Source organism: Ctenocephalides felis, unplaced genomic scaffold (assembly GCF_003426905.1).
Source record: "Ctenocephalides felis isolate EL2017-DRISC unplaced genomic scaffold, ASM342690v1 CF-g0.4_SCAFFOLD_01886, whole genome shotgun sequence".
NCBI lineage: Eukaryota > Metazoa > Arthropoda > Insecta > Siphonaptera > Pulicidae > Ctenocephalides > Ctenocephalides felis.
Genome location: NW_020538040.1, coordinates 179,798,631 through 179,814,644, shown reverse-complemented (window position 1 = coordinate 179,814,644; position 16,014 = coordinate 179,798,631). Strand labels below are relative to the sequence as shown.

Here is a 16,014-nt window from a genome sequence, read left to right as displayed (position 1 = left end):
ACCATTTTAATTTTGATTTAAAAATACAAAATTTAACTGATTTTATAATTTTCGTTTAAAATCAACGACACTGCGTTTCCGCGAATGAATCTGGCGGAGAGAGAGCAGAGCGCCTGACGATAACGCAATCGCAGCATCTCCTGTTTGTTCATTGTTTGCGCTTTTCCATTAGTTGTCATACTTTTTTATTTTTATTCCATTATTATCCTTTTGTAGTTTTTGGTTTTTCTTTGGTTTTTAGTTTCATATTATATGTGCGACGCAATCGGACATTCCGATCAGCTGACAATGTTAGTTTACTCGGTTCACTTTATTCCTTTTACTCACAGTCTTTTAAATATTGCTAAACGGAAACGATGGAATAGAATCTCTGATCTAAAAATCTTAATTAATGGATAAAATAATATTATATAATCAAAAATAGTGAGTTCATTTAACCCTCCGTCGGTCGGATATTTTTTCACCTTCGAACGGTCGGAGTGGTCTGGCTAGATCACCAATATTTTACATGCAATTATATGGGTTAAATGAGTTTTTGCTGTCTTATATATTAACGATTATTAGTAGTAAATATTTATAGCTTAGATCTTTTCTTTTTTTACCGTCTTTTGCATGTGTTGAGCTTGCTTATAATAAAAAAAATAAATATTATATTATATAAAAAAAATCAAAGAATATAAAAAAATCGTTGCTTTTTTATTATTTTTATTTTTCTGTTTCATATCATGAAAAAACAATATTATTTTTTTCGGCTCCTTCGAAATGAATGTGAAATTCAAATGAAAACGAAATGAGGAGCGTCGCTTTTGAAATGAACTGTAAAATTCAAGTTGAAAATATAATTTCACTACAGGTTTGACACAAAAAAATTTCTAACGCAGTACGGGTAGAAAAATTGTTGATAATGTGCGCGTTACTCAACCGATTTTCAATGTTTGCGATGACCAATAAGTTTGGTAGGTTTTCAAGGAACTCTCGTTGTGAAAATACTAACATTCATGTTACAACACATAACAAAAAATATATAAAATGCAGTTAGAATAGAAAATACCCGAAAGAAGACAAAATACTGGTTTACATATATCAAAAAGCGTATATTTCATACAAAATGTATGGGTGGTCTAGATAGACCACTCCGACCGTTCAAAGTATAAAAAAGTTAATATTCTTATAATTATCCTTCTGTACATTTTTCGTCCTGATTTTTTCATTGATCGACAGCTAATGAAATTTTAGGAAAAGTCATAAAATTTCAAGTCGATAAGATTACTAGAAGTATTTTTTTTTTAATTGAAGTCGAAAAGTCTGGCCAGACCACGCCGACGACGGAGGGTTAAATTTAGAAATAATTGTTTAAAAATTATAGAACGTGAAACTAAGAAATGCATAGCAATATTTATTCTTCCTCGAACTTTTCGCATTGCTGACGTTAATAAAATATAATAAAATAGAATATTTTTTATGCCATGCACCTTAATTCGGTGTGTGGAATATTATTACAACGGCACACGCATAATGTGCGAGTATTATAAATTCAAAAAGAAACATAACGCCACACCAATTAAAACTAATTTATATACGGCCAGGACCATTAAGTTCACTCGTTTGACGGAGGGTTTTCCGATTTCTACGTAAATTGGCGACGGTCTCCAGAGTCACATTCACATTTTATGGCAGAATTAATTATACCGACTCGTTCAGACGTTAAATACTCGATATAATTATTTTTAATTTTTTGTTAGAGGACGGTAAGGTTCTGGAAAACCAAATATCATAGGAATGATTTAATTAAACATGATTTTGAAGTCAAATATTGTAATAATATAACTAGTGGTGCATGGCATTAAGACAAAATGCTATAACTAAAACTTTTGAACCCAAGATAGAAAAAAAAGATTTTTTTTAAATTTTGAACAATTTAAATTTCTTGAAAAAATCGGCTTTTTCAATAATGTTTTGAAACTTAATTTTTTCAATAAATTTGGCTATTTTGAAACCTTAGAATTTTTTGAAAAATTATTACATACTAGTTGAAATATCAAGAACATTTTTTTGAACTATTTATGTGAATCTAACACACTATAAATCTTGGTACGGGTACCATACAAAAGAAAACAAAATTTGTACTTGTCATTCAAATCTCTATAAAATATCTTATAATTTGATATGCATATGTCTAATGATCATTTTTTTTTAACTTTTTCTTCTCGATCTCTGAATCCGCCAGATCTGCTTTCCAAAAAATTAACCATTCAATCCTTTCTCTTAAAAACTTAATTGCTCTATTTGCTTTTTTGCTCCGAAATTTTGACACGGCTGGGCCTGCCTTCGCCAGCACGTTTCCCTATCAATGGAAATCAAATGTTTTGATTTTTGAATCATTCAAATCGGTTGATCCGTGTTCTCAAAATCGTGGATAAATAATTGTGTCCAAACATACTTACTACACATACGCGTATACTCACACATGCATCATTTTTTTAGGTATGTAAAAATATGCAAACATTTTCATTTTCAATTCAAGACAACAATATAATTTAAGATATTTTTATAATTATCAATAGAAAGATGTTAAAAATTAAAAATTACGTAAGGTAGGGCGGGGCTAGTTGAGCAAATGTTTACTTAAAGGGATGTAGCTCCTCAATTTATCATTGTTTATCATTGTCTTAACAAATTGTTATGCGGCTTGATGGATTTTTTGTATATTGCTTTAAAAATTATCAATAGTATTTTTTGTAATAAGTGAAATTTAGAATATAAACGCAGAAAGTCAAGTATGCTTAATATACTCCATAGGTGGGTAAGTTAAGCAAAGGTATGGGGCAAGTTGAGCACTAAAAAATATAATGAAACTATAAGTTCAATGTTGACTAGTGATAAAATAAAATAAGTGTTTACCAAACAGTTCTATATTTATAGTGACAAAAAAGCAAAACGTATAGTAATTTTCTTTGAATAATTAAGCAAAAGTAGAATAAAAAAAAAAGGCCTATCTAATAACCTGTCTAATGAACTAAAAATTACTATGAAAATTAGAATTACTAATAGGTTAACTTATTGTGAAATAAAGCAAAATTCGTACACAATGCATGTCATGCGGATGTCGTCCATAGAGGACGTAGCAAAAGTGAAATTAATTCTTATAGTATTGACTTAAATTCTAAAATGAAGTATGTTATATCTCAAATATAATTACAAACTAATAATAAATTCATTATATTAATTACTGTAATCAAAAACATTTACCAACCCACACAGTTAAAATCTATTTTCTCATTCAATTTCCCAAATCATAAATATTTCTCAGTCTCGGCAAAAGCAGTTTTCATTTGATACGCGACATCAATTTAGAGAAAATATTGAACTAAATAGAATTACCCGAATTACCATACCGGGGGTCACCTATGTTCCCACACGCGCTCGCCGGGCCGATTAAATATAAATCAGACAGATATGACCTTAATATTCTGTGACTAATGCGATATATTGGCTGATCTGGCGCACTTGACGAGGGTGACTTGTACTAAAGTACTCTAAATGCTTGTGTATTACGCAAAATTTCAACCCCTTTGTTATTTTTTTTTTGCATGTCATGATTTTATCGGAGATTGCTGTGGCTTAGTAGTAAGAGCTTTGGTCTTGCAACAACAAATGTAAATGATAGATAAATACCAAGGAAAATATAACAAACGATATTTTTATTATAGATTGCAATTTACGCCATGAACGATCTATTAAATTTCGACGATAATTTCAACAGTATGTTTTACAGCGCGTATCTTCATCAAAAATATTCTAGTAATTAAGTAATCACTTAATTACTATTTCTAGTAATTGTAATTAGAAAAACTAAACGACATACCTGATAGTGAGCATGATTTGTTTCTACAGCATCATGACCATTTACAATTTCAGCTGTTTGCTTAACATTCTCGCTTTTGAAAACCTGTAAATAAGATAACAAATGTTTTACATTGTATCTAAACATGATTGTGCTTATATATTATGATTATATATTGTATACATTTTGCTATAGGAGTAATGCGCTGATTTTTAAAATATATGAATATAATTTCTGGATTACGGAAGTTCGGAATTGAGAAAGGATTTCAGGATTTTAATAAAAGTTCTATCCAGAAGAAGAAACTAGTAGATTTTTGAGAAAGTACTGACCCGCATTGGAGAATCATCTGCCATGAATATTTTTATATAATATTCTAGTGAAACACTACATAAATTATACATTTAGCTAAACATCTTATTAAACAAAAACCTGTTCTGATTATAACTAAATTACGCAAAAAAATTATAAGCACTAAGGTTATAAAGATTATAAGAAAACAATTATAAGCACTAAGATTCAGAATAATGAAATTATTTAAATATTTAAATTTATTATTAAATTTATTATTTATTATTTATTATTAAATTTCTACGTATTTCTTCAGCAAAATGTATTAATTTCTTTTGTTGACTCTCACATTTAATACTCCGTATCTCACACCTAACAGCAACTCATATTATTAGTAAGAAATATCATCTTAACAATAAGCGTAAATCTAGAAATTTTTGATCTTTTTCAAATCTAAGATGATAATGGCCATGCAATCAAAAAGACTCGGCTCAAATCCGCATTTCACACAATTGGATATCAAGCAACAGTGTAATCATTTTCTTTCCAAAAATTGATGAAAATTATGATTCAAATTGTAAGCAATTAATATCAAAATTTAATTAAGATATGATTTAGTATATTAATAAAAGGTGAACCACTGGGTTTTCATTTTAAAATTCTATGTTATTTGTCAAAAAAATTACTCAATGTCTTTCTATATAGACATATTGTAATTTATAAAAAAAATTAAAAAAATGTAAGTAAAAACAACTTTTCAGCATTGTAGCAATATGTTAAAATATATCATGACTATTAAAAAGGACAACCATTAGGTCGACTTCTAATACAAAAAAATCACCACAAATAAGATGCTCAGAAAGATGCTCTTATGATAAGATTCTTCTTGACATTTATTTTACGGCAGAATAGGCCCATTAGTTGGCCCATGGTTGATGTTACAAACAAGTCTTACATGTTAAATAGATGTCTGTAGCACATAGATCAATCATCAAAATATCTAAAATTCTAATAGTACTAATTTCTTAATAATTTTATATTTAAAAAAATTCTTTATAGCGATAATATGCAAAAATTTTATCGCAACTACAAATGGCATTAACTCGAGATCAAGGGATTTCAGATAGTATATTATTTAAGCAACCAAAGAGAAATAGGGAGTATGAATTTCTATTTTTAATAAATAATAATTTCTAATTATACTTAGCCTAATGAAAATCCAATAGATAAAGTTTTTTAAATAAAGTTCCAAATATTATAGAAAAATCACAGAAACAATGCAAAATTTTGTTGAACTGAAAATTGGCATTAACTCAATATTATGTATGATGAACTTTGGGATCAAATAGGAGAAAACAGTAAAATGCATTGTCTTATTATATTTTTAACAGTAATCAGAACCTTACGTCCTATGAGCCGTTGGGCTGAAACTTCTTACTTCGTATTTTTAGATGGTAACCCAATGGTTAATCCATCCATATTTGATGATTTTTGTTATTAGAATTACTACTACTATTTTCACTTGGAAACATATTGCTATCTATATTTCCAAGTGAAAATCGTTGTCACTGCTGTCTGACTACAGGCTGCTCGAAGTGGGTATCGAACCAGGGACCTCTGAAACAAGTCCCGTCGCTTTTAACCGCTTACCTACGCATTTATATAATTAAATAGACAGGACAAACATTAGGTTGGCTTCTAAAGAGCTTGAGGAGTAGTATTATCATAACCGCTTATATTTCTCTTAGTTTTTCTTTTTTTACATTAGTGAATTACAATCTGTCGTTATAATTAACATTCAGCAATTTTAATGGTTTATGAAATAAGGAAAAAAAGGATCCGATTTGATGTTGGATATTCTCTTGGTTTTGTTCAGAAAAATAAACACAAAAAATATAAAGCGTTACAGCCTACTAATAAAATTGAAATTTTTTGCAAATCTAATATTTCGCAAATTGATAATGTATCAAAAATACTACGAGCTATAGTGAACGCGCCCTGGCATGTCTCCAACGAAACAATTCATCGAGAACTAAACATCAAATATGTACAGGAAGTTATCAAGGAGAGAAGTACGAAATATCATCAAAGAAGCTAAAACAAGTACCAATTAGAAGATTAAAAAGAAAGTGGCCGCAAGATTTAATAAATTAACAATCAATATATTTATGTAAGGAAATTCCCCTGGGGGAATTTCTAAAAACCCTGTACCCGTCAGCAAACAACCTCATTGAAACCCAAGGTTCAGATTAGTTATAAGAAATAAATTAAAAAAATGATAATGTATAATGAAATCTCCATTACATCCTTATTTTCTAAAACTGCACATCGTTTAAATCAAAATTTCAGCTTCCATCTGCCCTTGTTATCGTGCCTTGTTGTGGCTCTGTGGGAAGATGAGTCTCGTAGATAGTCAATCGTCGTCGTCCAATTTGCGTAATAACCCGTCGATAATTTTATTGTCGGTTCGCGCGCGTCCTAAATAATTTTATTGCTTCGCGGTCGATCCATCGCCTATTCTGTTGTGACAGCGTCCATCCGATACGCCTTCCGAGCTCGTTTCGGTTACAAATTACAATATGACCGATGACAATTCACTCACTCATTGCCTCCGATTGTTGTCCTATGATCGTCCTATGACTGTACTGTAAACCAATTCAATTACCTAACGACTAGCCAAATCTGTAAACAACCACCGAGGACGACATGAGAAATATTAGAAGTCGAGGCGATGCAACGCGCCGTGTGACTTTTCCTTTATCGCGTTTTAATTGCTGACACGATGCTTTGAAATTGATAGCGAAATAATTGCGGGATAAAAAATAGTTACACGCGTTCAAGTACTAAATAGGGGTAAAGGAATTATGAGAATATACTATTTTTTACATAACATATACGTTTTATATTCATGTAAAAATAAATTTATGCAGAAATATTTCAAAAATTAAGTAAAATACGTTTGTGTAAAATCCAACAAAAACTAGTTATAAATAAGCAGTATTATTCCTTAAATCAAATTGCCAGAAGTTTATTAAACTCGGCGCGATGATCGGACGAGCCGTTTCTTCGTAATTAGTAACAAGTGTAATTTTCGCCTACAACTTTCAATCAATTTTAAAAATTCAAAAACCGTTCGAAAGGTATTGATTGGGAATTGTACTGATTAGTTTTTGGTAGAGATCGGTTTTGTTTTTTTGTAATTAAGTGGTAAATATTGTTTTCGACGATTTTCATATAAAATTTTTGTCGATAGATATCCTGATCTTAAAGAACATACTAAAATATTACGGCCCTACGAGAAGTTTTATAATTTTGTTAAAATCAAATTGCCAGAAGTTTATGAATTAAACTCGGCGCGACGATCGGCCGAGCAGTTTCTTCATAATTAGTAAAGAGTGTAAAATTTTTCGCCTACAACTTTCAATCAATTTTAGAAATTCAAAAACCGTTGGAAAGATATTGGTTCGGAATCGTACTGATTAGTTTCTGGTAAAGATCGGCCTGGCTGTTTTCTTGTAATTAACTGTTAAATATTTTATCCGACGATTTTCATGAATTTTTTTTACTATAGATTTTATGATCTGTTATAGCCACAATACATTTATTACAGCCCTACGAAAAGTTCAAGTAATTAGTAATTTTAAATTGACACCAAATTGTGACAAAACTACCTAAGTTTTTTCTGGCGTTTGTTCAAATTAAACCTTTCATCGAAGTTTTCTCAAAAACGGCTGAACCGATTTTACAAATTTAAAAGCCATTACAATAAGCTCGATAGGGAGGAGCCGCGATTAGATTTGCAAGACAACCAGCCAAGCCATTTCTTTGAAATTAGCAAAAAAATAACAGTTTTGTAACAGTTTGTTAAAAAATCTTGCTATATCTAGTTTATGGATTTGTGCATTGTTAACAGATTTTAATTAATTAATTAAAAATTAACAATAATAATTAATTTAAATTAATTATCTAAATAGCTTCCTCATATAGACGGGGTCGCGAGTTCAAGCTCTCGCTGCGGCAACCTGGCATCGGGCAGCAGCGATGTCCACTTACACTTGAAAATACATATCAAAATATGTTTCTAATTAAAAATAAGCTTATTTCGGGCACTGCGCTGTAAAATGGCAACGAAAAATTTCTCACACTCTTATTTTCTGAATAAAGTTGGAGTTTAACTCAGCTCACAATATTTCAGTATATCCACGAAGACAAATGTTTAAAATACCATAAAATTTACATTTTTCCTAGATAACTGGTAAATTAACAAAATTTGTCTGACAAAAAAAGTGGCACAACCGTACCCAATCTCTCCTGATAAAAATTCAAATTCCGAGATATTTTCGTTTCATAATCTCACTTACACATACATATACTTGTCAGCATTCTTTGGTTAATGTAATAATTTTTACATATTGCAGAATAAAATTGAATAAAAAAATTATATTTTTTTAAATGATCAATTATTAAAATTAAAAAATATGTAGTATATGTGCCAAATACTAAAACTCAACTTGATAAAAAACTTAATATAATGTAGGGATCTAAAAATAAATATTTATAAAATAGTACCATCATTTTTTTTTATTTTTTTTAACTCTGTTTTATTCAGCAATCAGAAATACATAAGAATTCCTATAAGCTAAATTGACAATAATTGCAAGCGATGTCTAAGAAGAACTCCAATGAGACCTTCTTAGTTTAACAATTAAAAAGATACCATCATTAATTAAAATTTTTATATTAAATACAAATGTCAAATTTTAAAACAATATTGTTCATCAATCAATATTACAATATTGATATAGTTATATTTATTTATAATTCAAACTACATTTGCATTTCATTTTACAGTACCATTAATTGTATGTACTTAATATTAAGTACTATTTAAATATAATTATTACACTAAATATTCCAATATGATATCAAGCATAAAAATCGTGCTCAGAGAAATAAATAGCTCCATTTAAATCAATAAATTATCTCGATCGATCCTTCTCATAAATATTTAAATCCAGCAAGAAAGCATTATCAATAATCTTTCGCAAACTAATTTCGCATCGATTATAAAGAGTTTAATGAATCTAATTTAAATATATATATATATATATATATATATATATATATACGTATATATATGATAGCATGCTCGAAGCATGAATTTCATTGCTCTATTTATTTAATAAAACGATATCACCGCAAATATCTGTAAAAGCACAACGAGCCCGCGTTAAAACCAATCGATTATAATTATATATCATATATTTTTAAAAATAACGTGAAAAATTGATATATTACATACGGGACTTGACGTTATATTATATTGATATATGGACAAATACACTTATAATGCGAAATTTGTAAAATGCTATACATTCATCCGCGAATTGGGGCGTAGAGGAAATTTGGGCGGATTGGACGATTATAATAAAAAACTAGTGGGGCGCATGGCATCATGCCTTAAGGCAAATAGCTGGAACTTCCCATGCAAAAAATTATTTTTTTTTAAAAAAGATTAACACTTTTAAAAAAAATTTACTCTGAAATAATTAGGTTTTTGAGAAACTATAAATTTTTGACAAAAACTTTTTTTTGAAAAAAAAACACTTTTTAAAGAAAAATTTATTTTGAAATATTTTGGAAATTCTGAACTTTTTTTCAAAGCAATTGTACTGCTTTAACTGCATAGAGACGAAATATCGAAGCGCCGCGTCGCCGTCTAACTGATAAACACTGATACGGAACCCTTATCAGTACGAATCGAATGTTTATTGAATTATTCAAATCGCTTCATCCGTGTTCCCGAAATCGTCGACGAAAATTTGTATCCGCACACACATACATACACGCACACACACACACACACATACATCCATATTTTCTAAGGTATGCCAAAATGTTCAGAAGGTTTTGAAACGTAAAGATATATAAAAATTTTCATTTTCCATTTTTTTGCGATTACTATAACTTGCCCTACGGGAAGTTAAAAAATTAATGTCTATTCAAAATTGGATCAAATTCACTCTTATTGTTTGTCAAATATAAATTACAGATCGCATTGCCTAATATAATTTTTTTAAAGTAATATCAGAAGCGGTTATCATACATTGAATTTCATCATTAATATTTAATTTTTTTTCTACCGTCATATAATTGATAGATTTTATTTTCTCTAATTTAGTGTATTGCAATCATTATTAATATACTCGTAGATCTATTATTGATACATACATACCTATAATTTAATATGATACATAATAATTATTAGAATAATATGATAGAAGATAAGATGCATGATTTTAATCTTTATGATATTTTAATTACATAAATCAGAATTAATAATAATTAAAAATCATCGATCATATATGGAACTGCAAATAGTGAGCAAAATAAACTTTTTATACATTCATCTATAAATATCAAAATCTCAGTAAGTTTATTTAAATAATTTTTGAAAATATTTATGTAAAAAATAAAATTAATATAAAAAATTTATATCATAATTTCATAATTACAATATTTTGTTCAAATTTAAATTATAAAATTGAAATAATTATTATTAATTTTTAATTATTTTAATTTTATTAAGTAGTAATAAGTACTGTGTATCAAACATATACTATAACTATTTAGTTCTACAATGTTTTTTTTTTAATATCGTTGTGGAATCTTAATATCTTGAAAATAATATTTAAAATCAAGCTTTTTTTCAGAACAGTATATTAAACTATCTAATATTGTACAAGGCAAACCATTTTGAATATTATAATATTATATATTTATTTTTATAGATTTTTTTTAAACTCATTTGGCTAAAATTAATACAAAATATTATTTCGATACCGCTGAAATCAATCCTCATTTATGGCGAAAACATGACGTTTGTGTTTATTTTTTTTTAATACTAATTAATCAAATTATTTAATTTTTGCACCAATGAAGAAAAATTCTAAAAATACCTTTTAGATTTACATTGATGGCTTATTGATATGAAACACTTTCAACTGTTTGAATATCAACTTTTTCACAATGCAAAGTTTCATCAAAATTCCAGATGAGTAAACTTGAGGTTCTCCTTGTAAGTAAACATTTTAACTATACGAGAAAAACTTTGGTACTTTTTTGAGAAATTTGATTTAAACGAATATGCAGTAATGATAAACGAGATAAATGAATTTAAATATCAATATCAAAATACAACTATGTGTAATATTATATATTCCTATTCTTTTTTGGTAAAGCTTACTATAGCTATAAAAAAATTTGAGCACTTCAAATTTCGAAAAAATACTTTTGAGTGGTTACAACGTTTCAAAATAAGTAATTTCATAAAATTTCAAAAAATTAATCTTGAGTGGTTATAACGTTCCAAAATATGTAATTTCATGAAATTTTAAATTTTAATTTGTTTAATAACTTGTGATTAATTAACTTGTTTAATAACTTAATGATTGTTTTTAGAACAGAACATTGGAACATTTCTTAAGTTGCAATGCCTTATTCGGGTCACCACTAATTAAATGAATTATTTTGAGCGCATAACTAAGTTTATGAATTTAATTTAATTACATATTATTTTTTCCAACAATTATTTCTCAGGTACCGTAAAAGAAAATTGATGCGACCTCCCGGTTTTCCCCTGAATCTCACACAAAGAGTGGCGCATGCACGCCCGAATACACATGACAGAGATTAGCGAAGCTTTAAAACATTTTTACAAATAGATAACCAGCAGCGATAATAACGTCCCACCAAAATGTAATTACACTTTTCATATTTTTGAATCGCGCGGTGAAATGAACTCCATTGTGAAAATGTGCGGGTTTTATTATAAAGGGTTAAAACGAACACATAGATCGCATTCGCAGATGTAATTTAATACTGGCCAAGCCGGGAGTCACAGCCACAACCACAGCCACGAGGCTATGCTGATTCGGCGACCGAGCTGGACGATGACTGCGATTCCGTTTTATAGAAAATCACGCACCAACGATTTCACTAATTCAGTTATGTGTTAATTAAGTCAACGATAAATGGAATACGTTACGTATTGTTCACAAATTAATATTTTTTAACAGTATCCAGCAATTGGAAATTTCTCCGCTCTCTCCAAACCTGAATTGTTATTTGTTGCATTTTTTTCCTTTAAGCGTCTGGACCTGCCTTTGCCTAGAACCTTATCAGCACGTCTCCCCATTAATAGGAATCGAATGTTTTTAATCTTCAAATCGGTTCATCCGTGCTCTCGAAATCGTTGACAAAAATGGTATCCAAACATACATAAATACATACTTCACACACACACATACATACATCAATTTTTTCAAGGTATGCCAAATGTCCAGAAAGCCTTGAACCGTAAAGATATACATGAAAATGGATTTTCAAGTTTTTTACCATCACTATAACTTATCATATGGAAATTAAAAATCATGATCCTATTCTCGGATACCAAACATTCTGGAAGGTCACGCTTATTTTTTTTTTAAAATGTTGTAAGTGCAATAGCTACTCTAGGCTACATGTTTTACTATATATGGTATTAAAAAGATAAAATTAAGCAGTTCAGAATAAGAGTTACTGATACGTCTTTGGTACTTTACTCGTATAAAATAATAAATAAAATTAGTAATAAGACAAATAGATTTTATACAAAATTTTTCTAAAAAAATTCTCATAATTTAAATTTAACATAGCGTATAAACAATAATGACAATGAGCGAAATAATTAATCCTGATTGTTGCAAATAATAAATTGTGAACTGGTTCATACCAAATAAAAGTAATTGCAAAGGAAAACCTGCTCTTTTCATTTTTTTATTTTGTATAGCGAAGAAAATGCATTGCACTTATTAAATCACGTTTAAAATTTTTATTTAATTAACTTCCATACATTTCAAGACTCAATTTGAGTCTTTTTTAGTAGATAAAACTTATAACTAGTTGTGCATGGCATCGTTCCCTAAAGCAAATTACTGGAACTTCCTGTACCACAATTTAAAAACTTACAAATTTAAAAGAAAGATTTTTTTTGAGAATCTTGAAGTATTTTGACAATTTTAAATTTTTTGGACCATTTTTGAATTTATTTTAACGTTTTTGAATTTTTTTTTAAATATTAGATTTTTTCGAAAATTTTAAAATTTATTGCAAATGTTGAAACCCATTCAAGTCGGTTTTGATCCAAACTGTCGAAATTGTCCAGGACATTTGGATCAAAACCGACTTGAATGGATTTCAACATTTGCAATAAATTTTAGAATTTTCAAAAAAATCAAATATTTTTCAAAAACTTCAAAAACGTTGAAGTGAACTTTAAAAATTTTAAACCTCGGTACGGACCCCGAAGAAGTAAAAATAAAACTTGTACTAATTATTAAAATCTCTATAAAATATCTGATAATTTGATGTGAATATGTCTAATAATCATTTTTAACCTCCAAATGGTCTTGCATTCTGATGGATCTCCAAAATCGCTGGGTCTGCCTACTTAAAAGTTCAATCAATTCTTCATTCCGTCAATATATGTAAAATTGTTTTTTGGATCATTCTAATCGGATGTTCCTTTCTCTCGAAAACTGAGTTGCAATTTATTGCACTTTTTGTTTCGTATCTCCAAAACGACTGGACCTGCCTTTACTAAAAACTAATCAGCACGCCTTCCTATCAATAGAAATCTAATATATTGAATTATTCAATTTGGTTGATCCGTGCTCTCGAAATGGTGGACAAAAACTAGTATCCAACATACATACATACATACATACATACATACAAACTACACAGACTACCATTTTTTCTAAGTTATGCCAAAATGTTCAGAAGACCGTGAAACATAAAAATATGCAAAAATTATTATTGTCGATATTAATATATTTCCGTGACTTCTACTGATAAACTAATCATTTGATCAAATATGCAAGCACATATCTCGTTCCAAATCTAACAAATTCATTTGGCTTTTAACGATGCTTAACTTGAAAAACAGTCGAAAAGTTCATTTCGAGCGGCGCGCATTGTACGGTAATGCGTCCGATTAGCAAGTTTTATGACATTTTATGCAAACTCGGAATTCCAGACGACGAATGCCAATGAGTACATTATTAAATTACCATTACAGAGCAATCTGCAAGTCAACTAAAATGACATCGTTAATAAATAACTTCCTTTCGACTCAACTTTATAAGCCGTTTTAATCCTTTCATACGCATACCAAGACGAAATGCGCAAACAAACGGCACAGACGTTTATGACTGATGGATGAATGGATGGATGGTCTTGTCATGTGAATATACTAATTATATTCTAAATTGTTTGAATTTAATTAAGCTGTGAGGAATGGAAACTCTCGCAAGAATTATAATACGACGTTAAGCATGTAGGTACGTTTTCAATGATATGCTGCTAAAAAATACATCTATAAGTAATATATACGAGGTGTGTTCAAAAAGTACCCGGAATTACTAATAATTAAATTTCGCGGGTCTGGAGTGTCTGATTGTCAAATTTTTTTTTTTTTATTGTGTTGGTATACATGCCCCTAAAGTATGATGAAATTTTCAGCTATATTCACTGTTTACTTTGTCTGTGGTAGTCGCTAAGGTTCGACGTGTTTTCTGAGCTCGGCGATTTTTACAATGGAAGAATTGAAAAGTCAAAGAATTTGTATTAAATTTTGCGTAAAAAATGAAATAAAGTGTTGCAAAGTGCAAAAATTCACCAGATATGGCTCCGTGTGACTTTTTCCTATTCCCAAAGTTGAAGAGACCCATGAAAGGACGGCGGTTTTCCTCGATTGAAGAAAATCGCTGAGAGTGCTCAAGGACATATCAAAAAGTGAATATCAAGGGTGCTTCGAAAATTGGAAAAAACACTGGCATAAGTGTATTATATCTGGGGGGGACTACTTTGAAGGGGACCACATTAATGTAGACGAATAAATAAATATTTTTTTGAAAAAACGAAAATTCCGGGTACTTTTTGAACAGACCTCGTATGAATACGTTGCATAAATGAACATAATTTTGACTATGTTTTTGAAGTAAAAATTCCTCATTTCTTTTTTCTGTGAAAATGCAACGGAAGTTGCGTTACGCCCGAACTGTTCTCGATGAAATCATCTCGACACGTAGTTTCTATAAATCTTTGGAATTATTAAAATGGAAAATATTTTTATAGGCAAGACAGATATTACAGCTGCTCAAAGAATGAGATTGTATCGCTAGCAAAAAAGTAGAAAAATATACAAGCAGTCAATGAATGTATATAGATTTTATTTACATGAAGTTCTTCAAACACAGATTGAAATTGTGAAAACAATATTTATTTAGGCGTTGTTTAATATTATCCACTGTGTGAACGCATATTATAGAGTTTATTAATCAGCAATTATTTTATTTCTCTGATGAAGGTTCAAGTCCTAAATGCGAATTACAATGATAAACCGATCATGTCATATTTGAGGTATGATTTTATTTAGATTATTGTTTTCGAATATTATAAATATTTTTAATGCTATTATAAATATATAATTTATAATTTATTATTAGATAGATATGTATAATGGTTGACATTAATAAATGTGTGCATCACGAGTGTTACCATAGTACTAATCACATCATTCAAAATTATTATATGATATATTTATTTTTAACTTAAATGCACACTTGTTTATAGTTAAATATTGCAAGTAGTAGTATGTAGGATCCACTAACAACTTACTTCAAGGCATGATGCCATGCACTCGCAGTTACATTACAATACATTACTATGTAAAGTTTTCGTATAAAATAGGTCGCCCAGGAGATCGATTACGAACCAGGCTAATCTCTAATGCGAATTACATTTACAATCTCCGTTCCGAGTCTCTCGATCAAATA

General features: G+C 29.3%; 1 protein-coding gene across 1 annotated transcript in view; it reads right to left on the bottom strand.

Moving 5' to 3' along the window:
* LOC113377593 (GATA-binding factor 2-like) overlaps window positions 1-16,014 on the bottom strand; it is a 315,883-nt gene that overhangs the window by 285,814 nt on the left and 14,055 nt on the right. Inside the window, exon 2 of the mRNA XM_026617961.1 lies at window positions 3,866-3,949. The gene's annotated coding sequence lies outside the window, so the exon portion shown is untranslated. The remainder of the gene's footprint in view (window positions 1-3,865; window positions 3,950-16,014) is intronic.